The sequence below is a fragment of the Hippopotamus amphibius genome, chromosome 1 (genome assembly GCF_030028045.1).
Source record: "Hippopotamus amphibius kiboko isolate mHipAmp2 chromosome 1, mHipAmp2.hap2, whole genome shotgun sequence".
In the NCBI taxonomy this organism is placed as follows: domain Eukaryota; kingdom Metazoa; phylum Chordata; class Mammalia; order Artiodactyla; family Hippopotamidae; genus Hippopotamus; species Hippopotamus amphibius.
The window spans coordinates 122,457,484-122,485,210 of record NC_080186.1 but is presented as its reverse complement, the minus strand read 5'-3'; positions in this window follow the sequence as shown (position 1 = coordinate 122,485,210).

Genomic DNA, 27,727 nt, shown 5'->3' with positions numbered 1-27,727 from the left:
GCTCTGCGATGGAAAACGCTGCAGGCCCCAGCATCCACAAACTCCTCCAAGGCTTGGCAGTGGGAAAGCTGTCCACAGCCGAAGGCTCCCTGCCAAGTGCTGCAGGCCTTTCTGCGTGGCTCAGCGGCAGCTTCCTTGCAGGCTGCTGGTCCAGGGGCGTGTGTGCCCTGGTCCGGAGTGCTGGAGGAGGAGCTCCTAGCAAGGGGAGCACAAGCCCCTTGTTTCCTTGGCATAGACTGCCCTGTGCACACAGAGGCCTGCCAGCAGTGAAGACAGTGCAGGCAGCAAGGGGGGGTGGCAGGCAGCGAAGAGGCGGCAGGAGTCCTGCTTGCAAGTGGGGTCATGACTGTTCGGTGCTCAGGCCCCAGTGGCCACGTGCACACACAGCCTCTGGACCCGCAGCTTCCCAGCAGTGCAAGAGACACACAAGCAACACCCTGGGGCCTGCTCGAATGAACTGTGCTCTGTCGAGGTCCTGCTGGCTGGCAGGGGCCTAGGCCAGCACAGGCCCTAGGGAGGCCTGGCTGAGCCTGGGATGGGTCCCAAACTAGCAGTGCCCAGGGAAAGCCTGGGACTGGAGGCCAGGCTACAGGCTCATTCCAGCTTGAGCCTGGTGCCCAGAGCCTTCAGCTGGGACTTGCAGGGGGAATGCTCAGCACAGTGGCTTTGTCCTGCCATCCACGTTCCTCACTCGGGCCGTTCTGCCTGTGAGACCCACACTCCCTAGTAGTGTGTTCCTGAGGCAGTTGGACAGTTGGGGAAGGGGAGGCTCTCCCAGCATGGGAGGTCTGCCTAGAACATTGCTCTGTGTCCAAAGAGGATTCCCTGCACCTCCGGCACTGGGGAGAGATTTTGTGCACACAGGAGACCCCTGGCACACGCAGTGTTTCCCCACGGAAAGCAGTGTGAGAAGGAGCCCCTGCCAGGGAAGCAGGGCACTCTCCCATAGAAGCCCTCCATGCTGCAGGCTGCCATGGACTCAGCTACAGGCCTTTGTGGCTGGAGAGCCTACAGCTCCTCTGGAGGCTCTGGGTCAGTGTGCACTCCCCTTTGAGGAAACGAGGCCGTGTGGGATGATTCCCTGCCCAAGAATGGCAAGCAGCCTGCTCCTTCCAATGAGACGCACGTGTGGTGTGAGAGGCTTGGCAGCAGAGAAGAAGCAAGAGGGGCAGCCAGACAGGGCATGTGCATGCAGCTTGAAGGCCCCAGATCTCCTACATCCCAACCAGGGAATGCCGGCTCTGCCCGCCAGGCCCCATTCACAGGAGGGCACCCAGCTTCAGGATCTGCCCTTTCCCAGCCGTGAAAGCACACCCAGGCCACACGCTGAGCCCTGCCAAGGGGGAACGTTGCTCCCCGCATGGGCCGAATGGCACGACTGGGTTAGGGCAGAGAAGGCCCTAGGAGGCCTTCAGGGTGCTGCCCCAGCATAGCAGTGCTCAGGCAAAGGCACTCTGCTTTCTGTAGGCTGGATGCACCCTGGAGTCTCTGCTTGAGGCAGAGAGAGCTCAGCAGGGCGAGCCTTGGCTGAAGGCAAAGCAGAGAGTTTTTCGGTGGAGCGATGGCACCATCTGCTGGCTGACAAGCATGGGAGCAGCCTCACTCCAAAGGAGTTCCTGAGGCCCTTTCCAAGCAGGAGGCACTCTGGCTGCACAAGCTAGAGAGTCCTGCTTAGGACTTCCCTCTGGCAACAGAGTGGGTGCCAAGGGCCTGTGGGTGGGAAGGGGCTCGGAAGCCACAGGGGAGGCTTTGGGCCCCCAGTGCTCTGCGATGGAAAACGCTGCAGGCCCCAGCATCCACGAACTCCTCCAAGGCTTGGCAGTGGGAAAGCTGTCCACAGCCGAAGGCTCCCTGCCAAGTGCTGCAGGCCTTTCTGCGTGGCTCAGCGGCAGCTTCCTTGCAGGCTGCTGGGCCAGGGGTGTGTGTGCCCTGGTCCGGAGTGCTGGAGGAGGAGCTCCTAGCAAGGGGAGCGCAAGCCCCTTGTTTCCTTGGCGTAGACTGGCCTGTGCACACAGAGGCCTGCCAGCAGTGAAGACAGTGCAGGCAGCAAGGGGGGGTGGCAGGCAGCGAAGAGGCGGCAGGAGTCCTGCTTGCAAGTGGGGTCATGACTGTTCGGTGCTCAGGCCCCAGTGGCCACGTGCACACACAGCCTCTGGACCCGCAGCTTCCCAGCAGTGCAAGAGACACACAGGCAACACCCTGGGGCCTGCTCGAATGAACTGTGCTCTGTCGAGGTCCTGCTGGCTGGCAGGGGCCTAGGCCAGCACAGGCCCTAGGGAGGCCTGGCTGAGCCTGGGATGGGTCCCAAACTAGCAGTGCCCAGGGAAAGCCTGGGACTGGAGGCCAGGCTACAGGCTCATTCCAGCTTGAGCCTGGTGCCCAGAGCCTTCAGCTGGGACTTGCAGGGGGAATGCTCAGCACAGTGGCTTTGGCCTGCCATCCACGTTCCTCACTCGGGCCGTTCTGCCTGTGAGACCCACACTCCCTAGTAGTGTGTTCCTGAGGCAGTTGGACAGTTGGGGAAGGGGAGGCTCTCCCAGCATGGGAGGTCTGCCTAGAACATTGCTCTGTGTCCAAAGAGGATTCCCTGCACCTCCGGCACTGGGGAGAGATTTTGTGCACACAGGAGACCCCTGGCACACGCAGTGTTTCCCCACGGAAAGCAGTGTGAGAAGGAGCCCCTGCCAGGGAAGCAGGGCACTCTCCCATAGAAGCCCTCCATGCTGCAGGCTGCCATGGACTCAGCTACAGGCCTTTGTGGCTGGAGAGCCTACAGCTCCTCTGGAGGCTCTGGGTCAGTGTGCACTCCCCTTCGAGGAAACGAGGCCGTGTGGGATGATTCCCTGCCCAAGAATGGCAAGCAGCCTGCTCCTTCCAATGAGACGCACGTGTGGTGTGAGAGGCTTGGCAGCAGAGAAGAAGCAAGAGGGGCAGCCAGACAGGGCATGTGCATGCAGCTTGAAGGCCCCAGATCTCCTCCATCCCAACCAGGGAATGCCGGCTCTGCCCGCCAGGCCCCATTCACAGGAGGGCACCCAGCTTCAGGATCTGCCCTTTCCCAGCCGTGAAAGCACACCCAGGCCACACGCTGAGCCCTGCCAAGGGGGAACGTTGCTCCCCGCATGGGCCGAATGGCACGACTGGGTTAGGGCAGAGAAGGCCCTAGGAGGCCTTCAGGGTGCTGCCCCAGCATAGCAGTGCTCAGGCAAAGGCACTCTGCTTTCTGTAGGCTGGACGCACCCTGGAGTCTCTGCTTGAGGCAGAGAGAGCTCAGCAGGGTGAGCCTTGGCTGAAGGCAAAGCAGAGAGTTTTTCGGTGGAGCGATGGCACCATCTGCTGGCTGACAAGCATGGGAGCAGCCTCACTCCAAAGGAGTTCCTGAGGCCCTTTCCAAGCAGGAGGCACTCTGGCTGCACAAGCTAGAGAGTCCTGCTTAGGACTTCCCTCTGGCAACAGAGGGCCTGTGGGTGGGAAGGGGCTCGGAAGCCACAGGGGAGGCTTTGGGCCCCCAGTGCTCTGCGATGGAAAACGCTGCAGGCCCCAGCATCCACGAACTCCTCCAAGGCTTGGCAGTGGGAAAGCTGTCCACAGCCGAAGGCTCCCTGCCAAGTGCTGCAGGCCTTTCTGCGTGGCTCAGCGGCAGCTTCCTTGCAGGCTGCTGGGCCAGGGGCGTGTGTGCCCTGGTCCGGAGTGCTGGAGGAGGAGCTCCTAGCAAGGGGAGCGCAAGCCCCTTGTTTCCTTGGCGTAGACTGGCCTGTGCACACAGAGGCCTGCCAGCAGTGAAGACAGTGCAGGCAGCAAGGGGGGGGTGGCAGGCAGCGAAGAGGCGGCAGGAGTCCTGCTTGCAAGTGGGGTCATGACTGTTCGGTGCTCAGGCCCCAGTGGCCACGTGCACACACAGCCTCTGGACCCGCAGCTTCCCAGCAGTGCAAGAGACACACAGGCAACACCCTGGGGCCTGCTCGAATGAACTGTGCTCTGTCGAGGTCCTGCTGGCTGGCAGGGGCCTAGGCCAGCACAGGCCCTAGGGAGGCCTGGCTGAGCCTGGGATGGGTCCCAAACTAGCAGTGCCCAGGGAAAGCCTGGGACTGGAGGCCAGGCTACAGGCTCATTCCAGCTTGAGCCTGGTGCCCAGAGCCTTCAGCTGGGACTTGCAGGGGGAATGCTCAGCACAGTGGCTTTGGCCTGCCCTCCACGTTCCTCACTCGGGCCGTTCTGCCTGTGAGACCCACACTCCCTAGTAGTGTGTTCCTGAGGCAGTTGGACAGTTGGGGAAGGGGAGGCTCTCCCAGCATGGGAGGTCTGCCTAGAACATTGCTCTGTGTCCAAAGAGGATTCCCTGCACCTCCGGCACTGGGGAGAGATTTTGTGCACACAGGAGACCCCTGGCACACGCAGTGTTTCCCCACGGAAAGCAGTGTGAGAAGGAGCCCCTGCCAGGGAAGCAGGGCACTCTCCCATAGAAGCCCTCCATGCTGCAGGCTGCCATGGACTCAGCTACAGGCCTTTGTGGCTGGAGAGCCTACAGCTCCTCTGGAGGCTCTGGGTCAGTGTGCACTCCCCTTCGAGGAAACGAGGCCGTGTGGGATGATTCCCTGCCCAAGAATGGCAAGCAGCCTGCTCCTTCCAATGAGACGCACGTGTGGTGTGAGAGGCTTGGCAGCAGAGAAGAAGCAAGAGGGGCAGCCAGACAGGGCATGTGCATGCAGCTTGAAGGCCCCAGATCTCCTCCATCCCAACCAGGGAATGCCGGCTCTGCCCGCCAGGCCCCATTCACAGGAGGGCACCCAGCTTCAGGATCTGCCCTTTCCCAGCCGTGAAAGCACACCCAGGCCACACGCTGAGCCCTGCCAAGGGGGAACGTTGCTCCCCGCATGGGCCGAATGGCACGACTGGGTTAGGGCAGAGAAGGCCCTAGGAGGCCTTCAGGGTGCTGCCCCAGCATAGCAGTGCTCAGGCAAAGGCACTCTGCTTTCTGTAGGCTGGATGCACCCTGGAGTCTCTGCTTGAGGCAGAGAGAGCTCAGCAGGGCGAGCCTTGGCTGAAGGCAAAGCAGAGAGTTTTTCGGTGGAGCGATGGCACCATCTGCTGGCTGACAAGCATGGGAGCAGCCTCACTCCAAAGGAGTTCCTGAGGCCCTTTCCAAGCAGGAGGCACTCTGGCTGCACAAGCTAGAGAGTCCTGCTTAGGACTTCCCTCTGGCAACAGAGTGGGTGCCAAGGGCCTGTGGGTGGGAAGGGGCTCGGAAGCCACAGGGGAGGCTTTGGGCCCCCAGTGCTCTGCGATGGAAAACGCTGCAGGCCCCAGCATCCACGAACTCCTCCAAGGCTTGGCAGTGGGAAAGCTGTCCACAGCCGAAGGCTCCCTGCCAAGTGCTGCAGGCCTTTCTGCGTGGCTCAGCGGCAGCTTCCTTGCAGGCTGCTGGGCCAGGGGTGTGTGTGCCCTGGTCCGGAGTGCTGGAGGAGGAGCTCCTAGCAAGGGGAGCGCAAGCCCCTTGTTTCCTTGGCGTAGACTGGCCTGTGCACACAGAGGCCTGCCAGCAGTGAAGACAGTGCAGGCAGCAAGGGGGGGTGGCAGGCAGCGAAGAGGCGGCAGGAGTCCTGCTTGCAAGTGGGGTCATGACTGTTCGGTGCTCAGGCCCCAGTGGCCACGTGCACACACAGCCTCTGGACCCGCAGCTTCCCAGCAGTGCAAGAGACACACAGGCAACACCCTGGGGCCTGCTCGAATGAACTGTGCTCTGTCGAGGTCCTGCTGGCTGGCAGGGGCCTAGGCCAGCACAGGCCCTAGGGAGGCCTGGCTGAGCCTGGGATGGGTCCCAAACTAGCAGTGCCCAGGGAAAGCCTGGGACTGGAGGCCAGGCTACAGGCTCATTCCAGCTTGAGCCTGGTGCCCAGAGCCTTCAGCTGGGACTTGCAGGGGGAATGCTCAGCACAGTGGCTTTGGCCTGCCATCCACGTTCCTCGTTGCCTGTTAGACCCACACTCCCTAGTAGTGTGTTCCTGAGGCAGTTGGACAGTTGGGGAAGGGGAGGCTCTCCCAGCATGGGAGGTCTGCCTAGAACATTGCTCTGTGTCCAAAGAGGATTCCCTGCACCTCCGGCACTGGGGAGAGATTTTGTGCACACAGGAGACCCCTGGCACACGCAGTGTTTCCCCACGGAAAGCAGTGTGAGAAGGAGCCCCTGCCAGGGAAGCAGGGCACTCTCCCATAGAAGCCCTCCATGCTGCAGGCTGCCATGGACTCAGCTACAGGCCTTTGTGGCTGGAGAGCCTACAGCTCCTCTGGAGGCTCTGGGTCAGTGTGCACTCCCCTTCGAGGAAACGAGGCCGTGTGGGATGATTCCCTGCCCAAGAATGGCAAGCAGCCTGCTCCTTCCAATGAGACGCACGTGTGGTGTGAGAGGCTTGGCAGCAGAGAAGAAGCAAGAGGGGCAGCCAGACAGGGCATGTGCATGCAGCTTGAAGGCCCCAGATCTCCTACATCCCAACCAGGGAATGCCGGCTCTGCCCGCCAGGCCCCATTCACAGGAGGGCACCCAGCTTCAGGATTTGCCCTTTCCCAGCCGTGAAAGCACACCCAGGCCACACGCTGAGCCCTGCCAAGGGGGAACGTTGCTCCCCGCATGGGCCGAATGGCACGACTGGGTTAGGGCAGAGAAGGCCCTAGGAGGCCTTCAGGGTGCTGCCCCAGCATAGCAGTGCTCAGGCAAAGGCACTCTGCTTTCTGTAGGCTGGACGCACCCTGGAGTCTCTGCTTGAGGCAGAGAGAGCTCAGCAGGGCGAGCCTTGGCTGAAGGCAAAGCAGAGAGTTTTTCGGTGGAGCGATGGCACCATCTGCTGGCTGACAAGCATGGGAGCAGCCTCACTCCAAAGGAGTTCCTGAGGCCCTTTCCAAGCAGGAGGCACTCTGGCTGCACAAGCTAGAGAGTCCTGCTTAGGACTTCCCTCTGGCAACAGAGTGGGTGCCAAGGGCCTGTGGGTGGGAAGGGGCTCGGAAGCCACAGGGGAGGCTTTGGGCCCCCAGTGCTCTGCGATGGAAAACGCTGCAGGCCCCAGCATCCACGAACTCCTCCAAGGCTTGGCAGTGGGAAAGCTGTCCACAGCCGAAGGCTCCCTGCCAAGTGCTGCAGGCCTTTCTGCGTGGCTCAGCGGCAGCTTCCTTGCAGGCTGCTGGGCCAGGGGCGTGTGTGCCCTGGTCCGGAGTGCTGGAGGAGGAGCTCCTAGCAAGGGGAGCGCAAGCCCCTTGTTTCCTTGGCGTAGACTGGCCTGTGCACACAGAGGCCTGCCAGCAGTGAAGACAGTGCAGGCAGCAAGGGGGGGTGGCAGGCAGCGAAGAGGCGGCAGGAGTCCTGCTTGCAAGTGGGGTCATGACTGTTCGGTGCTCAGGCCCCAGTGGCCACGTGCACACACAGCCTCTGGACCCGCAGCTTCCCAGCAGTGCAAGAGACACACAAGCAACACCCTGGGGCCTGCTCGAATGAACTGTGCTCTGTCGAGGTCCTGCTGGCTGGCAGGGGCCTAGGCCAGCACAGGCCCTAGGGAGGCCTGGCTGAGCCTGGGATGGGTCCCAAACTAGCAGTGCCCAGGGAAAGCCTGGGACTGGAGGCCAGGCTACAGGCTCATTCCAGCTTGAGCCTGGTGCCCAGAGCCTTCAGCTGGGACTTGCAGGGGGAATGCTCAGCACAGTGGCTTTGTCCTGCCATCCACGTTCCTCACTCGGGCCGTTCTGCCTGTGAGACCCACACTCCCTAGTAGTGTGTTCCTGAGGCAGTTGGACAGTTGGGGAAGGGGAGGCTCTCCCAGCATGGGAGGTCTGCCTAGAACATTGCTCTGTGTCCAAAGAGGATTCCCTGCACCTCCGGCACTGGGGAGAGATTTTGTGCACACAGGAGACCCCTGGCACACGCAGTGTTTCCCCACGGAAAGCAGTGTGAGAAGGAGCCCCTGCCAGGGAAGCAGGGCACTCTCCCATAGAAGCCCTCCATGCTGCAGGCTGCCATGGACTCAGCTACAGGCCTTTGTGGCTGGAGAGCCTACAGCTCCTCTGGAGGCTCTGGGTCAGTGTGCACTCCCCTTTGAGGAAACGAGGCCGTGTGGGATGATTCCCTGCCCAAGAATGGCAAGCAGCCTGCTCCTTCCAATGAGACGCACGTGTGGTGTGAGAGGCTTGGCAGCAGAGAAGAAGCAAGAGGGGCAGCCAGACAGGGCATGTGCATGCAGCTTGAAGGCCCCAGATCTCCTACATCCCAACCAGGGAATGCCGGCTCTGCCCGCCAGGCCCCATTCACAGGAGGGCACCCAGCTTCAGGATCTGCCCTTTCCCAGCCGTGAAAGCACACCCAGGCCACACGCTGAGCCCTGCCAAGGGGGAACGTTGCTCCCCGCATGGGCCGAATGGCACGACTGGGTTAGGGCAGAGAAGGCCCTAGGAGGCCTTCAGGGTGCTGCCCCAGCATAGCAGTGCTCAGGCAAAGGCACTCTGCTTTCTGTAGGCTGGATGCACCCTGGAGTCTCTGCTTGAGGCAGAGAGAGCTCAGCAGGGCGAGCCTTGGCTGAAGGCAAAGCAGAGAGTTTTTCGGTGGAGCGATGGCACCATCTGCTGGCTGACAAGCATGGGAGCAGCCTCACTCCAAAGGAGTTCCTGAGGCCCTTTCCAAGCAGGAGGCACTCTGGCTGCACAAGCTAGAGAGTCCTGCTTAGGACTTCCCTCTGGCAACAGAGTGGGTGCCAAGGGCCTGTGGGTGGGAAGGGGCTCGGAAGCCACAGGGGAGGCTTTGGGCCCCCAGTGCTCTGCGATGGAAAACGCTGCAGGCCCCAGCATCCACGAACTCCTCCAAGGCTTGGCAGTGGGAAAGCTGTCCACAGCCGAAGGCTCCCTGCCAAGTGCTGCAGGCCTTTCTGCGTGGCTCAGCGGCAGCTTCCTTGCAGGCTGCTGGGCCAGGGGTGTGTGTGCCCTGGTCCGGAGTGCTGGAGGAGGAGCTCCTAGCAAGGGGAGCGCAAGCCCCTTGTTTCCTTGGCGTAGACTGGCCTGTGCACACAGAGGCCTGCCAGCAGTGAAGACAGTGCAGGCAGCAAGGGGGGGTGGCAGGCAGCGAAGAGGCGGCAGGAGTCCTGCTTGCAAGTGGGGTCATGACTGTTCGGTGCTCAGGCCCCAGTGGCCACGTGCACACACAGCCTCTGGACCCGCAGCTTCCCAGCAGTGCAAGAGACACACAGGCAACACCCTGGGGCCTGCTCGAATGAACTGTGCTCTGTCGAGGTCCTGCTGGCTGGCAGGGGCCTAGGCCAGCACAGGCCCTAGGGAGGCCTGGCTGAGCCTGGGATGGGTCCCAAACTAGCAGTGCCCAGGGAAAGCCTGGGACTGGAGGCCAGGCTACAGGCTCATTCCAGCTTGAGCCTGGTGCCCAGAGCCTTCAGCTGGGACTTGCAGGGGGAATGCTCAGCACAGTGGCTTTGTCCTGCCATCCACGTTCCTCACTCGGGCCGTTCTGCCTGTGAGACCCACACTCCCTAGTAGTGTGTTCCTGAGGCAGTTGGACAGTTGGGGAAGGGGAGGCTCTCCCAGCATGGGAGGTCTGCCTAGAACATTGCTCTGTGTCCAAAGAGGATTCCCTGCACCTCCGGCACTGGGGAGAGATTTTGTGCACACAGGAGACCCCTGGCACACGCAGTGTTTCCCCACGGAAAGCAGTGTGAGAAGGAGCCCCTGCCAGGGAAGCAGGGCACTCTCCCATAGAAGCCCTCCATGCTGCAGGCTGCCATGGACTCAGCTACAGGCCTTTGTGGCTGGAGAGCCTACAGCTCCTCTGGAGGCTCTGGGTCAGTGTGCACTCCCCTTCGAGGAAACGAGGCCGTGTGGGATGATTCCCTGCCCAAGAATGGCAAGCAGCCTGCTCCTTCCAATGAGACGCACGTGTGGTGTGAGAGGCTTGGCAGCAGAGAAGAAGCAAGAGGGGCAGCCAGACAGGGCATGTGCATGCAGCTTGAAGGCCCCAGATCTCCTACATCCCAACCAGGGAATGCCGGCTCTGCCCGCCAGGCCCCATTCACAGGAGGGCACCCAGCTTCAGGATCTGCCCTTTCCCAGCCGTGAAAGCACACCCAGGCCACACGCTGAGCCCTGCCAAGGGGGAACGTTGCTCCCCGCATGGGCCGAATGGCACGACTGGGTTAGGGCAGAGAAGGCCCTAGGAGGCCTTCAGGGTGCTGCCCCAGCATAGCAGTGCTCAGGCAAAGGCACTCTGCTTTCTGTAGGCTGGACGCACCCTGGAGTCTCTGCTTGAGGCAGAGAGAGCTCAGCAGGGCGAGCCTTGGCTGAAGGCAAAGCAGAGAGTTTTTCGGTGGAGCGATGGCACCATCTGCTGGCTGACAAGCATGGGAGCAGCCTCACTCCAAAGGAGTTCCTGAGGCCCTTTCCAAGCAGGAGGCACTCTGGCTGCACAAGCTAGAGAGTCCTGCTTAGGACTTCCCTCTGGCAACAGAGGGCCTGTGGGTGGGAAGGGGCTCGGAAGCCACAGGGGAGGCTTTGGGCCCCCAGTGCTCTGCGATGGAAAACGCTGCAGGCCCCAGCATCCACGAACTCCTCCAAGGCTTGGCAGTGGGAAAGCTGTCCACAGCCGAAGGCTCCCTGCCAAGTGCTGCAGGCCTTTCTGCGTGGCTCAGCGGCAGCTTCCTTGCAGGCTGCTGGGCCAGGGGCGTGTGTGCCCTGGTCCGGAGTGCTGGAGGAGGAGCTCCTAGCAAGGGGAGCGCAAGCCCCTTGTTTCCTTGGCGTAGACTGGCCTGTGCACACAGAGGCCTGCCAGCAGTGAAGACAGTGCAGGCAGCAAGGGGGGGTGGCAGGCAGCGAAGAGGCGGCAGGAGTCCTGCTTGCAAGTGGGGTCCTGACTGTTCGGTGCTCAGGCCCCAGTGGCCACGTGCACACACAGCCTCTGGACCCGCAGCTTCCCAGCAGTGCAAGAGACACACAGGCAACACCCTGGGGCCTGCTCGAATGAACTGTGCTCTGTCGAGGTCCTGCTGGCTGGCAGGGGCCTAGGCCAGCACAGGCCCTAGGGAGGCCTGGCTGAGCCTGGGATGGGTCCCAAACTAGCAGTGCCCAGGGAAAGCCTGGGACTGGAGGCCAGGCTACAGGCTCATTCCAGCTTGAGCCTGGTGCCCAGAGCCTTCAGCTGGGACTTGCAGGGGGAATGCTCAGCACAGTGGCTTTGGCCTGCCATCCACGTTCCTCACTCGGGCCGTTCTGCCTGTGAGACCCACACTCCCTAGTAGTGTGTTCCTGAGGCAGTTGGACAGTTGGGGAAGGGGAGGCTCTCCCAGCATGGGAGGTCTGCCTAGAACATTGCTCTGTATCCAAAGAGGATTCCCTGCACCTCCGGCACTGGGGAGAGATTTTGTGCACACAGGAGACCCCTGGCACACGCAGTGTTTCCCCACGGAAAGCAGTGTGAGAAGGAGCCCCTGCCAGGGAAGCAGGGCACTCTCCCATAGAAGCCCTCCATGCTGCAGGCTGCCATGGACTCAGCTACAGGCCTTTGTGGCTGGAGAGCCTACAGCTCCTCTGGAGGCTCTGGGTCAGTGTGCACTCCCCTTCGAGGAAACGAGGCCGTGTGGGATGATTCCCTGCCCAAGAATGGCAAGCAGCCTGCTCCTTCCAATGAGACGCACGTGTGGTGTGAGAGGCTTGGCAGCAGAGAAGAAGCAAGAGGGGCAGCCAGACAGGGCATGTGCATGCAGCTTGAAGGCCCCAGATCTCCTACATCCCAACCAGGGAATGCCGGCTCTGCCCGCCAGGCCCCATTCACAGGAGGGCACCCAGCTTCAGGATCTGCCCTTTCCCAGCCGTGAAAGCACACCCAGGCCACACGCTGAGCCCTGCCAAGGGGGAACGTTGCTCCCCGCATGGGCCGAATGGCACGACTGGGTTAGGGCAGAGAAGGCCCTAGGAGGCCTTCAGGGTGCTGCCCCAGCATAGCAGTGCTCAGGCAAAGGCACTCTGCTTTCTGTAGGCTGGACGCACCCTGGAGTCTCTGCTTGAGGCAGAGAGAGCTCAGCAGGGCGAGCCTTGGCTGAAGGCAAAGCAGAGAGTTTTTCGGTGGAGCGATGGCACCATCTGCTGGCTGACAAGCATGGGAGCAGCCTCACTCCAAAGGAGTTCCTGAGGCCCTTTCCAAGCAGGAGGCACTCTGGCTGCACAAGCTAGAGAGTCCTGCTTAGGACTTCCCTCTGGCAACAGAGTGGGTGCCAAGGGCCTGTGGGTGGGAAGGGGCTCGGAAGCCACAGGGGAGGCTTTGGGCCCCCAGTGCTCTGCGATGGAAAACGCTGCAGGCCCCAGCATCCACAAACTCCTCCAAGGCTTGGCAGTGGGAAAGCTGTCCACAGCCGAAGGCTCCCTGCCAAGTGCTGCAGGCCTTTCTGCGTGGCTCAGCGGCAGCTTCCTTGCAGGCTGCTGGTCCAGGGGCGTGTGTGCCCTGGTCCGGAGTGCTGGAGGAGGAGCTCCTAGCAAGGGGAGCACAAGCCCCTTGTTTCCTTGGCATAGACTGCCCTGTGCACACAGAGGCCTGCCAGCAGTGAAGACAGTGCAGGCAGCAAGGGGGGGTGGCAGGCAGCGAAGAGGCGGCAGGAGTCCTGCTTGCAAGTGGGGTCATGACTGTTCGGTGCTCAGGCCCCAGTGGCCACGTGCACACACAGCCTCTGGACCCGCAGCTTCCCAGCAGTGCAAGAGACACACAAGCAACACCCTGGGGCCTGCTCGAATGAACTGTGCTCTGTCGAGGTCCTGCTGGCTGGCAGGGGCCTAGGCCAGCACAGGCCCTAGGGAGGCCTGGCTGAGCCTGGGATGGGTCCCAAACTAGCAGTGCCCAGGGAAAGCCTGGGACTGGAGGCCAGGCTACAGGCTCATTCCAGCTTGAGCCTGGTGCCCAGAGCCTTCAGCTGGGACTTGCAGGGGGAATGCTCAGCACAGTGGCTTTGTCCTGCCATCCACGTTCCTCACTCGGGCCGTTCTGCCTGTGAGACCCACACTCCCTAGTAGTGTGTTCCTGAGGCAGTTGGACAGTTGGGGAAGGGGAGGCTCTCCCAGCATGGGAGGTCTGCCTAGAACATTGCTCTGTGTCCAAAGAGGATTCCCTGCACCTCCGGCACTGGGGAGAGATTTTGTGCACACAGGAGACCCCTGGCACACGCAGTGTTTCCCCACGGAAAGCAGTGTGAGAAGGAGCCCCTGCCAGGGAAGCAGGGCACTCTCCCATAGAAGCCCTCCATGCTGCAGGCTGCCATGGACTCAGCTACAGGCCTTTGTGGCTGGAGAGCCTACAGCTCCTCTGGAGGCTCTGGGTCAGTGTGCACTCCCCTTTGAGGAAACGAGGCCGTGTGGGATGATTCCCTGCCCAAGAATGGCAAGCAGCCTGCTCCTTCCAATGAGACGCACGTGTGGTGTGAGAGGCTTGGCAGCAGAGAAGAAGCAAGAGGGGCAGCCAGACAGGGCATGTGCATGCAGCTTGAAGGCCCCAGATCTCCTACATCCCAACCAGGGAATGCCGGCTCTGCCCGCCAGGCCCCATTCACAGGAGGGCACCCAGCTTCAGGATCTGCCCTTTCCCAGCCGTGAAAGCACACCCAGGCCACACGCTGAGCCCTGCCAAGGGGGAACGTTGCTCCCCGCATGGGCCGAATGGCACGACTGGGTTAGGGCAGAGAAGGCCCTAGGAGGCCTTCAGGGTGCTGCCCCAGCATAGCAGTGCTCAGGCAAAGGCACTCTGCTTTCTGTAGGCTGGATGCACCCTGGAGTCTCTGCTTGAGGCAGAGAGAGCTCAGCAGGGCGAGCCTTGGCTGAAGGCAAAGCAGAGAGTTTTTCGGTGGAGCGATGGCACCATCTGCTGGCTGACAAGCATGGGAGCAGCCTCACTCCAAAGGAGTTCCTGAGGCCCTTTCCAAGCAGGAGGCACTCTGGCTGCACAAGCTAGAGAGTCCTGCTTAGGACTTCCCTCTGGCAACAGAGTGGGTGCCAAGGGCCTGTGGGTGGGAAGGGGCTCGGAAGCCACAGGGGAGGCTTTGGGCCCCCAGTGCTCTGCGATGGAAAACGCTGCAGGCCCCAGCATCCACGAACTCCTCCAAGGCTTGGCAGTGGGAAAGCTGTCCACAGCCGAAGGCTCCCTGCCAAGTGCTGCAGGCCTTTCTGCGTGGCTCAGCGGCAGCTTCCTTGCAGGCTGCTGGGCCAGGGGTGTGTGTGCCCTGGTCCGGAGTGCTGGAGGAGGAGCTCCTAGCAAGGGGAGCGCAAGCCCCTTGTTTCCTTGGCGTAGACTGGCCTGTGCACACAGAGGCCTGCCAGCAGTGAAGACAGTGCAGGCAGCAAGGGGGGGTGGCAGGCAGCGAAGAGGCGGCAGGAGTCCTGCTTGCAAGTGGGGTCATGACTGTTCGGTGCTCAGGCCCCAGTGGCCACGTGCACACACAGCCTCTGGACCCGCAGCTTCCCAGCAGTGCAAGAGACACACAGGCAACACCCTGGGGCCTGCTCGAATGAACTGTGCTCTGTCGAGGTCCTGCTGGCTGGCAGGGGCCTAGGCCAGCACAGGCCCTAGGGAGGCCTGGCTGAGCCTGGGATGGGTCCCAAACTAGCAGTGCCCAGGGAAAGCCTGGGACTGGAGGCCAGGCTACAGGCTCATTCCAGCTTGAGCCTGGTGCCCAGAGCCTTCAGCTGGGACTTGCAGGGGGAATGCTCAGCACAGTGGCTTTGGCCTGCCATCCACGTTCCTCACTCGGGCCGTTCTGCCTGTGAGACCCACACTCCCTAGTAGTGTGTTCCTGAGGCAGTTGGACAGTTGGGGAAGGGGAGGCTCTCCCAGCATGGGAGGTCTGCCTAGAACATTGCTCTGTGTCCAAAGAGGATTCCCTGCACCTCCGGCACTGGGGAGAGATTTTGTGCACACAGGAGACCCCTGGCACACGCAGTGTTTCCCCACGGAAAGCAGTGTGAGAAGGAGCCCCTGCCAGGGAAGCAGGGCACTCTCCCATAGAAGCCCTCCATGCTGCAGGCTGCCATGGACTCAGCTACAGGCCTTTGTGGCTGGAGAGCCTACAGCTCCTCTGGAGGCTCTGGGTCAGTGTGCACTCCCCTTCGAGGAAACGAGGCCGTGTGGGATGATTCCCTGCCCAAGAATGGCAAGCAGCCTGCTCCTTCCAATGAGACGCACGTGTGGTGTGAGAGGCTTGGCAGCAGAGAAGAAGCAAGAGGGGCAGCCAGACAGGGCATGTGCATGCAGCTTGAAGGCCCCAGATCTCCTCCATCCCAACCAGGGAATGCCGGCTCTGCCCGCCAGGCCCCATTCACAGGAGGGCACCCAGCTTCAGGATCTGCCCTTTCCCAGCCGTGAAAGCACACCCAGGCCACACGCTGAGCCCTGCCAAGGGGGAACGTTGCTCCCCGCATGGGCCGAATGGCACGACTGGGTTAGGGCAGAGAAGGCCCTAGGAGGCCTTCAGGGTGCTGCCCCAGCATAGCAGTGCTCAGGCAAAGGCACTCTGCTTTCTGTAGGCTGGACGCACCCTGGAGTCTCTGCTTGAGGCAGAGAGAGCTCAGCAGGGTGAGCCTTGGCTGAAGGCAAAGCAGAGAGTTTTTCGGTGGAGCGATGGCACCATCTGCTGGCTGACAAGCATGGGAGCAGCCTCACTCCAAAGGAGTTCCTGAGGCCCTTTCCAAGCAGGAGGCACTCTGGCTGCACAAGCTAGAGAGTCCTGCTTAGGACTTCCCTCTGGCAACAGAGTGGGTGCCAAGGGCCTGTGGGTGGGAAGGGGCTCGGAAGCCACAGGGGAGGCTTTGGGCCCCCAGTGCTCTGCGATGGAAAACGCTGCAGGCCCCAGCATCCACGAACTCCTCCAAGGCTTGGCAGTGGGAAAGCTGTCCACAGCCGAAGGCTCCCTGCCAAGTGCTGCAGGCCTTTCTGCGTGGCTCAGCGGCAGCTTCCTTGCAGGCTGCTGGGCCAGGGGCGTGTGTGCCCTGGTCCGGAGTGCTGGAGGAGGAGCTCCTAGCAAGGGGAGCGCAAGCCCCTTGTTTCCTTGGCGTAGACTGGCCTGTGCACACAGAGGCCTGCCAGCAGTGAAGACAGTGCAGGCAGCAAGGGGGGGTGGCAGGCAGCGAAGAGGCGGCAGGAGTCCTGCTTGCAAGTGGGGTCATGACTGTTCGGTGCTCAGGCCCCAGTGGCCACGTGCACACACAGCCTCTGGACCCGCAGCTTCCCAGCAGTGCAAGAGACACACAAGCAACACCCTGGGGCCTGCTCGAATGAACTGTGCTCTGTCGAGGTCCTGCTGGCTGGCAGGGGCCTAGGCCAGCACAGGCCCTAGGGAGGCCTGGCTGAGCCTGGGATGGGTCCCAAACTAGCAGTGCCCAGGGAAAGCCTGGGACTGGAGGCCAGGCTACAGGCTCATTCCAGCTTGAGCCTGGTGCCCAGAGCCTTCAGCTGGGACTTGCAGGGGGAATGCTCAGCACAGTGGCTTTGGCCTGCCATCCACGTTCCTCACTCGGGCCGTTCTGCCTGTGAGACCCACACTCCCTAGTAGTGTGTTCCTGAGGCAGTTGGACAGTTGGGGAAGGGGAGGCTCTCCCAGCATGGGAGGTCTGCCTAGAACATTGCTCTGTGTCCAAAGAGGATTCCCTGCACCTCCGGCACTGGGGAGAGATTTTGTGCACACAGGAGACCCCTGGCACACGCAGTGTTTCCCCACGGAAAGCAGTGTGAGAAGGAGCCCCTGCCAGGGAAGCAGGGCACTCTCCCATAGAAGCCCTCCATGCTGCAGGCTGCCATGGACTCAGCTACAGGCCTTTGTGGCTGGAGAGCCTACAGCTCCTCTGGAGGCTCTGGGTCAGTGTGCACTCCCCTTTGAGGAAACGAGGCCGTGTGGGATGATTCCCTGCCCAAGAATGGCAAGCAGCCTGCTCCTTCCAATGAGACGCACGTGTGGTGTGAGAGGCTTGGCAGCAGAGAAGAAGCAAGAGGGGCAGCCAGACAGGGCATGTGCATGCAGCTTGAAGGCCCCAGATCTCCTACATCCCAACCAGGGAATGCCGGCTCTGCCCGCCAGGCCCCATTCACAGGAGGGCACCCAGCTTCAGGATCTGCCCTTTCCCAGCCGTGAAAGCACACCCAGGCCACACGCTGAGCCCTGCCAAGGGGGAACGTTGCTCCCCGCATGGGCCGAATGGCACGACTGGGTTAGGGCAGAGAAGGCCCTAGGAGGCCTTCAGGGTGCTGCCCCAGCATAGCAGTGCTCAGGCAAAGGCACTCTGCTTTCTGTAGGCTGGATGCACCCTGGAGTCTCTGCTTGAGGCAGAGAGAGCTCAGCAGGGCGAGCCTTGGCTGAAGGCAAAGCAGAGAGTTTTTCGGTGGAGCGATGGCACCATCTGCTGGCTGACAAGCATGGGAGCAGCCTCACTCCAAAGGAGTTCCTGAGGCCCTTTCCAAGCAGGAGGCACTCTGGCTGCACAAGCTAGAGAGTCCTGCTTAGGACTTCCCTCTGGCAACAGAGTGGGTGCCAAGGGCCTGTGGGTGGGAAGGGGCTCGGAAGCCACAGGGGAGGCTTTGGGCCCCCAGTGCTCTGCGATGGAAAACGCTGCAGGCCCCAGCATCCACGAACTCCTCCAAGGCTTGGCAGTGGGAAAGCTGTCCACAGCCGAAGGCTCCCTGCCAAGTGCTGCAGGCCTTTCTGCGTGGCTCAGCGGCAGCTTCCTTGCAGGCTGCTGGGCCAGGGGTGTGTGTGCCCTGGTCCGGAGTGCTGGAGGAGGAGCTCCTAGCAAGGGGAGCGCAAGCCCCTTGTTTCCTTGGCGTAGACTGGCCTGTGCACACAGAGGCCTGCCAGCAGTGAAGACAGTGCAGGCAGCAAGGGGGGGTGGCAGGCAGCGAAGAGGCGGCAGGAGTCCTGCTTGCAAGTGGGGTCATGACTGTTCGGTGCTCAGGCCCCAGTGGCCACGTGCACACACAGCCTCTGGACCCGCAGCTTCCCAGCAGTGCAAGAGACACACAGGCAACACCCTGGGGCCTGCTCGAATGAACTGTGCTCTGTCGAGGTCCTGCTGGCTGGCAGGGGCCTAGGCCAGCACAGGCCCTAGGGAGGCCTGGCTGAGCCTGGGATGGGTCCCAAACTAGCAGTGCCCAGGGAAAGCCTGGGACTGGAGGCCAGGCTACAGGCTCATTCCAGCTTGAGCCTGGTGCCCAGAGCCTTCAGCTGGGACTTGCAGGGGGAATGCTCAGCACAGTGGCTTTGGCCTGCCATCCACGTTCCTCACTCGGGCCGTTCTGCCTGTGAGACCCACACTCCCTAGTAGTGTGTTCCTGAGGCAGTTGGACAGTTGGGGAAGGGGAGGCTCTCCCAGCATGGGAGGTCTGCCTAGAACATTGCTCTGTGTCCAAAGAGGATTCCCTGCACCTCCGGCACTGGGGAGAGATTTTGTGCACACAGGAGACCCCTGGCACACGCAGTGTTTCCCCACGGAAAGCAGTGTGAGAAGGAGCCCCTGCCAGGGAAGCAGGGCACTCTCCCATAGAAGCCCTCCATGCTGCAGGCTGCCATGGACTCAGCTACAGGCCTTTGTGGCTGGAGAGCCTACAGCTCCTCTGGAGGCTCTGGGTCAGTGTGCACTCCCCTTCGAGGAAACGAGGCCGTGTGGGATGATTCCCTGCCCAAGAATGGCAAGCAGCCTGCTCCTTCCAATGAGACGCACGTGTGGTGTGAGAGGCTTGGCAGCAGAGAAGAAGCAAGAGGGGCAGCCAGACAGGGCATGTGCATGCAGCTTGAAGGCCCCAGATCTCCTACATCCCAACCAGGGAATGCCGGCTCTGCCCGCCAGGCCCCATTCACAGGAGGGCACCCAGCTTCAGGATCTGCCCTTTCCCAGCCGTGAAAGCACACCCAGGCCACACGCTGAGCCCTGCCAAGGGGGAACGTTGCTCCCCGCATGGGCCGAATGGCACGACTGGGTTAGGGCAGAGAAGGCCCTAGGAGGCCTTCAGGGTGCTGCCCCAGCATAGCAGTGCTCAGGCAAAGGCACTCTGCTTTCTGTAGGCTGGACGCACCCTGGAGTCTCTGCTTGAGGCAGAGAGAGCTCAGCAGGGCGAGCCTTGGCTGAAGGCAAAGCAGAGAGTTTTTCGGTGGAGCGATGGCACCATCTGCTGGCTGACAAGCATGGGAGCAGCCTCACTCCAAAGGAGTTCCTGAGGCCCTTTCCAAGCAGGAGGCACTCTGGCTGCACAAGCTAGAGAGTCCTGCTTAGGACTTCCCTCTGGCAACAGAGGGCCTGTGGGTGGGAAGGGGCTCGGAAGCCACAGGGGAGGCTTTGGGCCCCCAGTGCTCTGCGATGGAAAACGCTGCAGGCCCCAGCATCCACGAACTCCTCCAAGGCTTGGCAGTGGGAAAGCTGTCCACAGCCGAAGGCTCCCTGCCAAGTGCTGCAGGCCTTTCTGCGTGGCTCAGCGGCAGCTTCCTTGCAGGCTGCTGGGCCAGGGGCGTGTGTGCCCTGGTCCGGAGTGCTGGAGGAGGAGCTCCTAGCAAGGGGAGCGCAAGCCCCTTGTTTCCTTGGCGTAGACTGGCCTGTGCACACAGAGGCCTGCCAGCAGTGAAGACAGTGCAGGCAGCAAGGGGGGGTGGCAGGCAGCGAAGAGGCGGCAGGAGTCCTGCTTGCAAGTGGGGTCCTGACTGTTCGGTGCTCAGGCCCCAGTGGCCACGTGCACACACAGCCTCTGGACCCGCAGCTTCCCAGCAGTGCAAGAGACACACAGGCAACACCCTGGGGCCTGCTCGAATGAACTGTGCTCTGTCGAGGTCCTGCTGGCTGGCAGGGGCCTAGGCCAGCACAGGCCCTAGGGAGGCCTGGCTGAGCCTGGGATGGGTCCCAAACTAGCAGTGCCCAGGGAAAGCCTGGGACTGGAGGCCAGGCTACAGGCTCATTCCAGCTTGAGCCTGGTGCCCAGAGCCTTCAGCTGGGACTTGCAGGGGGAATGCTCAGCACAGTGGCTTTGGCCTGCCATCCACGTTCCTCACTCGGGCCGTTCTGCCTGTGAGACCCACACTCCCTAGTAGTGTGTTCCTGAGGCAGTTGGACAGTTGGGGAAGGGGAGGCTCTCCCAGCATGGGAGGTCTGCCTAGAACATTGCTCTGTATCCAAAGAGGATTCCCTGCACCTCCGGCACTGGGGAGAGATTTTGTGCACACAGGAGACCCCTGGCACACGCAGTGTTTCCCCACGGAAAGCAGTGTGAGAAGGAGCCCCTGCCAGGGAAGCAGGGCACTCTCCCATAGAAGCCCTCCATGCTGCAGGCTGCCATGGACTCAGCTACAGGCCTTTGTGGCTGGAGAGCCTACAGCTCCTCTGGAGGCTCTGGGTCAGTGTGCACTCCCCTTCGAGGAAACGAGGCCGTGTGGGATGATTCCCTGCCCAAGAATGGCAAGCAGCCTGCTCCTTCCAATGAGACGCACGTGTGGTGTGAGAGGCTTGGCAGCAGAGAAGAAGCAAGAGGGGCAGCCAGACAGGGCATGTGCATGCAGCTTGAAGGCCCCAGATCTCCTACATCCCAACCAGGGAATGCCGGCTCTGCCCGCCAGGCCCCATTCACAGGAGGGCACCCAGCTTCAGGATCTGCCCTTTCCCAGCCGTGAAAGCACACCCAGGCCACACGCTGAGCCCTGCCAAGGGGGAACGTTGCTCCCTGCATGGGGCGAATGGCACGACTGGGTTAGGGCAGAGAAGGCCCTAGGAGGCCTTCAGGGTGCTGCCCCAGCATAGCAGTGCTCAGGCAAAGGCACTCTGCTTTCTGTAGGCTGGACGCACCCTGGAGTCTCTGCTTGAGGCAGAGAGAGCTCAGCAGGGCGAGCCTTGGCTGAAGGCAAAGCAGAGAGTTTTTCGGTGGAGCGATGGCACCATCTGCTGGCTGACAAGCATGGGAGCAGCCTCACTCCAAAGGAGTTCCTGAGGCCCTTTCCAAGCAGGAGGCACTCTGGCTGCACAAGCTAGAGAGTCCTGCTTAGGACTTCCCTCTGGCAACAGAGTGGGTGCCAAGGGCCTGTGGGTGGGAAGGGGCTCGGAAGCCACAGGGGAGGCTTTGGGCCCCCAGTGCTCTGCGATGGAAAACGCTGCAGGCCCCAGCATCCACAAACTCCTCCAAGGCTTGGCAGTGGGAAAGCTGTCCACAGCCGAAGGCTCCCTGCCAAGTGCTGCAGGCCTTTCTGCGTGGCTCAGCGGCAGCTTCCTTGCAGGCTGCTGGTCCAGGGGCGTGTGTGCCCTGGTCCGGAGTGCTGGAGGAGGAGCTCCTAGCAAGGGGAGCACAAGCCCCTTGTTTCCTTGGCATAGACTGCCCTGTGCACACAGAGGCCTGCCAGCAGTGAAGACAGTGCAGGCAGCAAGGGGGGGTGGCAGGCAGCGAAGAGGCGGCAGGAGTCCTGCTTGCAAGTGGGGTCATGACTGTTCGGTGCTCAGGCCCCAGTGGCCACGTGCACACACAGCCTCTGGACCCGCAGCTTCCCAGCAGTGCAAGAGACACACAAGCAACACCCTGGGGCCTGCTCGAATGAACTGTGCTCTGTCGAGGTCCTGCTGGCTGGCAGGGGCCTAGGCCAGCACAGGCCCTAGGGAGGCCTGGCTGAGCCTGGGATGGGTCCCAAACTAGCAGTGCCCAGGGAAAGCCTGGGACTGGAGGCCAGGCTACAGGCTCATTCCAGCTTGAGCCTGGTGCCCAGAGCCTTCAGCTGGGACTTGCAGGGGGAATGCTCAGCACAGTGGCTTTGTCCTGCCATCCACGTTCCTCACTCGGGCCGTTCTGCCTGTGAGACCCACACTCCCTAGTAGTGTGTTCCTGAGGCAGTTGGACAGTTGGGGAAGGGGAGGCTCTCCCAGCATGGGAGGTCTGCCTAGAACATTGCTCTGTGTCCAAAGAGGATTCCCTGCACCTCCGGCACTGGGGAGAGATTTTGTGCACACAGGAGACCCCTGGCACACGCAGTGTTTCCCCACGGAAAGCAGTGTGAGAAGGAGCCCCTGCCAGGGAAGCAGGGCACTCTCCCATAGAAGCCCTCCATGCTGCAGGCTGCCATGGACTCAGCTACAGGCCTTTGTGGCTGGAGAGCCTACAGCTCCTCTGGAGGCTCTGGGTCAGTGTGCACTCCCCTTTGAGGAAACGAGGCCGTGTGGGATGATTCCCTGCCCAAGAATGGCAAGCAGCCTGCTCCTTCCAATGAGACGCACGTGTGGTGTGAGAGGCTTGGCAGCAGAGAAGAAGCAAGAGGGGCAGCCAGACAGGGCATGTGCATGCAGCTTGAAGGCCCCAGATCTCCTACATCCCAACCAGGGAATGCCGGCTCTGCCCGCCAGGCCCCATTCACAGGAGGGCACCCAGCTTCAGGATCTGCCCTTTCCCAGCCGTGAAAGCACACCCAGGCCACACGCTGAGCCCTGCCAAGGGGGAACGTTGCTCCCCGCATGGGCCGAATGGCACGACTGGGTTAGGGCAGAGAAGGCCCTAGGAGGCCTTCAGGGTGCTGCCCCAGCATAGCAGTGCTCAGGCAAAGGCACTCTGCTTTCTGTAGGCTGGATGCACCCTGGAGTCTCTGCTTGAGGCAGAGAGAGCTCAGCAGGGCGAGCCTTGGCTGAAGGCAAAGCAGAGAGTTTTTCGGTGGAGCGATGGCACCATCTGCTGGCTGACAAGCATGGGAGCAGCCTCACTCCAAAGGAGTTCCTGAGGCCCTTTCCAAGCAGGAGGCACTCTGGCTGCACAAGCTAGAGAGTCCTGCTTAGGACTTCCCTCTGGCAACAGAGTGGGTGCCAAGGGCCTGTGGGTGGGAAGGGGCTCGGAAGCCACAGGGGAGGCTTTGGGCCCCCAGTGCTCTGCGATGGAAAACGCTGCAGGCCCCAGCATCCACGAACTCCTCCAAGGCTTGGCAGTGGGAAAGCTGTCCACAGCCGAAGGCTCCCTGCCAAGTGCTGCAGGCCTTTCTGCGTGGCTCAGCGGCAGCTTCCTTGCAGGCTGCTGGGCCAGGGGTGTGTGTGCCCTGGTCCGGAGTGCTGGAGGAGGAGCTCCTAGCAAGGGGAGCGCAAGCCCCTTGTTTCCTTGGCGTAGACTGGCCTGTGCACACAGAGGCCTGCCAGCAGTGAAGACAGTGCAGGCAGCAAGGGGGGGTGGCAGGCAGCGAAGAGGCGGCAGGAGTCCTGCTTGCAAGTGGGGTCATGACTGTTCGGTGCTCAGGCCCCAGTGGCCACGTGCACACACAGCCTCTGGACCCGCAGCTTCCCAGCAGTGCAAGAGACACACAGGCAACACCCTGGGGCCTGCTCGAATGAACTGTGCTCTGTCGAGGTCCTGCTGGCTGGCAGGGGCCTAGGCCAGCACAGGCCCTAGGGAGGCCTGGCTGAGCCTGGGATGGGTCCCAAACTAGCAGTGCCCAGGGAAAGCCTGGGACTGGAGGCCAGGCTACAGGCTCATTCCAGCTTGAGCCTGGTGCCCAGAGCCTTCAGCTGGGACTTGCAGGGGGAATGCTCAGCACAGTGGCTTTGGCCTGCCATCCACGTTCCTCACTCGGGCCGTTCTGCCTGTGAGACCCACACTCCCTAGTAGTGTGTTCCTGAGGCAGTTGGACAGTTGGGGAAGGGGAGGCTCTCCCAGCATGGGAGGTCTGCCTAGAACATTGCTCTGTGTCCAAAGAGGATTCCCTGCACCTCCGGCACTGGGGAGAGATTTTGTGCACACAGGAGACCCCTGGCACACGCAGTGTTTCCCCACGGAAAGCAGTGTGAGAAGGAGCCCCTGCCAGGGAAGCAGGGCACTCTCCCATAGAAGCCCTCCATGCTGCAGGCTGCCATGGACTCAGCTACAGGCCTTTGTGGCTGGAGAGCCTACAGCTCCTCTGGAGGCTCTGGGTCAGTGTGCACTCCCCTTTGAGGAAACGAGGCCGTGTGGGATGATTCCCTGCCCAAGAATGGCAAGCAGCCTGCTCCTTCCAATGAGACGCACGTGTGGTGTGAGAGGCTTGGCAGCAGAGAAGAAGCAAGAGGGGCAGCCAGACAGGGCATGTGCATGCAGCTTGAAGGCCCCAGATCTCCTACATCCCAACCAGGGAATGCCGGCTCTGCCCGCCAGGCCCCATTCACAGGAGGGCACCCAGCTTCAGGATCTGCCCTTTCCCAGCCGTGAAAGCACACCCAGGCCACACGCTGAGCCCTGCCAAGGGGGAACGTTGCTCCCCGCATGGGCCGAATGGCACGACTGGGTTAGGGCAGAGAAGGCCCTAGGAGGCCTTCAGGGTGCTGCCCCAGCATAGCAGTGCTCAGGCAAAGGCACTCTGCTTTCTGTAGGCTGGACGCACCCTGGAGTCTCTGCTTGAGGCAGAGAGAGCTCAGCAGGGTGAGCCTTGGCTGAAGGCAAAGCAGAGAGTTTTTCGGTGGAGCGATGGCACCATCTGCTGGCTGACAAGCATGGGAGCAGCCTCACTCCAAAGGAGTTCCTGAGGCCCTTTCCAAGCAGGAGGCACTCTGGCTGCACAAGCTAGAGAGTCCTGCTTAGGACTTCCCTCTGGCAACAGAGTGGGTGCCAAGGGCCTGTGGGTGGGAAGGGGCTCGGAAGCCACAGGGGAGGCTTTGGGCCCCCAGTGCTCTGCGATGGAAAACGCTGCAGGCCCCAGCATCCACAAACTCCTCCAAGGCTTGGCAGTGGGAAAGCTGTCCACAGCCGAAGGCTCCCTGCCAAGTGCTGCAGGCCTTTCTGCGTGGCTCAGCGGCAGCTTCCTTGCAGGCTGCTGGTCCAGGGGTGTGTGTGCCCTGGTCCGGAGTGCTGGAGGAGGAGCTCCTAGCAAGGGGAGCACAAGCCCCTTGTTTCCTTGGCATAGACTGCCCTGTGCACACAGAGGCCTGCCAGCAGTGAAGACAGTGCAGGCAGCAAGGGGGGGTGGCAGGCAGCGAAGAGGCGGCAGGAGTCCTGCTTGCAAGTGGGGTCATGACTGTTCGGTGCTCAGGCCCCAGTGGCCACGTGCACACACAGCCTCTGGACCCGCAGCTTCCCAGCAGTGCAAGAGACACACAAGCAACACCCTGGGGCCTGCTCGAATGAACTGTGCTCTGTCGAGGTCCTGCTGGCTGGCAGGGGCCTAGGCCAGCACAGGCCCTAGGGAGGCCTGGCTGAGCCTGGGATGGGTCCCAAACTAGCAGTGCCCAGGGAAAGCCTGGGACTGGAGGCCAGGCTACAGGCTCATTCCAGCTTGAGCCTGGTGCCCAGAGCCTTCAGCTGGGACTTGCAGGGGGAATGCTCAGCACAGTGGCTTTGTCCTGCCATCCACGTTCCTCACTCGGGCCGTTCTGCCTGTGAGACCCACACTCCCTAGTAGTGTGTTCCTGAGGCAGTTGGACAGTTGGGGAAGGGGAGGCTCTCCCAGCATGGGAGGTCTGCCTAGAACATTGCTCTGTGTCCAAAGAGGATTCCCTGCACCTCCGGCACTGGGGAGAGATTTTGTGCACACAGGAGACCCCTGGCACACGCAGTGTTTCCCCACGGAAAGCAGTGTGAGAAGGAGCCCCTGCCAGGGAAGCAGGGCACTCTCCCATAGAAGCCCTCCATGCTGCAGGCTGCCATGGACTCAGCTACAGGCCTTTGTGGCTGGAGAGCCTACAGCTCCTCTGGAGGCTCTGGGTCAGTGTGCACTCCCCTTTGAGGAAACGAGGCCGTGTGGGATGATTCCCTGCCCAAGAATGGCAAGCAGCCTGCTCCTTCCAATGAGACGCACGTGTGGTGTGAGAGGCTTGGCAGCAGAGAAGAAGCAAGAGGGGCAGCCAGACAGGGCATGTGCATGCAGCTTGAAGGCCCCAGATCTCCTACATCCCAACCAGGGAATGCCGGCTCTGCCCGCCAGGCCCCATTCACAGGAGGGCACCCAGCTTCAGGATCTGCCCTTTCCCAGCCGTGAAAGCACACCCAGGCCACACGCTGAGCCCTGCCAAGGGGGAACGTTGCTCCCCGCATGGGCCGAATGGCACGACTGGGTTAGGGCAGAGAAGGCCCTAGGAGGCCTTCAGGGTGCTGCCCCAGCATAGCAGTGCTCAGGCAAAGGCACTCTGCTTTCTGTAGGCTGGATGCACCCTGGAGTCTCTGCTTGAGGCAGAGAGAGCTCAGCAGGGCGAGCCTTGGCTGAAGGCAAAGCAGAGAGTTTTTCGGTGGAGCGATGGCACCATCTGCTGGCTGACAAGCATGGGAGCAGCCTCACTCCAAAGGAGTTCCTGAGGCCCTTTCCAAGCAGGAGGCACTCTGGCTGCACAAGCTAGAGAGTCCTGCTTAGGACTTCCCTCTGGCAACAGAGTGGGTGCCAAGGGCCTGTGGGTGGGAAGGGGCTCGGAAGCCACAGGGGAGGCTTTGGGCCCCCAGTGCTCTGCGATGGAAAACGCTGCAGGCCCCAGCATCCACGAACTCCTCCAAGGCTTGGCAGTGGGAAAGCTGTCCACAGCCGAAGGCTCCCTGCCAAGTGCTGCAGGCCTTTCTGCGTGGCTCAGCGGCAGCTTCCTTGCAGGCTGCTGGGCCAGGGGTGTGTGTGCCCTGGTCCGGAGTGCTGGAGGAGGAGCTCCTAGCAAGGGGAGCGCAAGCCCCTTGTTTCCTTGGCGTAGACTGGCCTGTGCACACAGAGGCCTGCCAGCAGTGAAGACAGTGCAGGCAGCAAGGGGGGGTGGCAGGCAGCGAAGAGGCGGCAGGAGTCCTGCTTGCAAGTGGGGTCATGACTGTTCGGTGCTCAGGCCCCAGTGGCCACGTGCACACACAGCCTCTGGACCCGCAGCTTCCCAGCAGTGCAAGAGACACACAGGCAACACCCTGGGGCCTGCTCGAATGAACTGTGCTCTGTCGAGGTCCTGCTGGCTGGCAGGGGCCTAGGCCAGCACAGGCCCTAGGGAGGCCTGGCTGAGCCTGGGATGGGTCCCAAACTAGCAGTGCCCAGGGAAAGCCTGGGACTGGAGGCCAGGCTACAGGCTCATTCCAGCTTGAGCCTGGTGCCCAGAGCCTTCAGCTGGGACTTGCAGGGGGAATGCTCAGCACAGTGGCTTTGGCCTGCCATCCACGTTCCTCACTCGGGCCGTTCTGCCTGTGAGACCCACACTCCCTAGTAGTGTGTTCCTGAGGCAGTTGGACAGTTGGGGAAGGGGAGGCTCTCCCAGCATGGGAGGTCTGCCTAGAACATTGCTCTGTGTCCAAAGAGGATTCCCTGCACCTCCGGCACTGGGGAGAGATTTTGTGCACACAGGAGACCCCTGGCACACGCAGTGTTTCCCCACGGAAAGCAGTGTGAGAAGGAGCCCCTGCCAGGGAAGCAGGGCACTCTCCCATAGAAGCCCTCCATGCTGCAGGCTGCCATGGACTCAGCTACAGGCCTTTGTGGCTGGAGAGCCTACAGCTCCTCTGGAGGCTCTGGGTCAGTGTGCACTCCCCTTCGAGGAAACGAGGCCGTGTGGGATGATTCCCTGCCCAAGAATGGCAAGCAGCCTGCTCCTTCCAATGAGACGCACGTGTGGTGTGAGAGGCTTGGCAGCAGAGAAGAAGCAAGAGGGGCAGCCAGACAGGGCATGTGCATGCAGCTTGAAGGCCCCAGATCTCCTCCATCCCAACCAGGGAATGCCGGCTCTGCCCGCCAGGCCCCATTCACAGGAGGGCACCCAGCTTCAGGATCTGCCCTTTCCCAGCCGTGAAAGCACACCCAGGCCACACGCTGAGCCCTGCCAA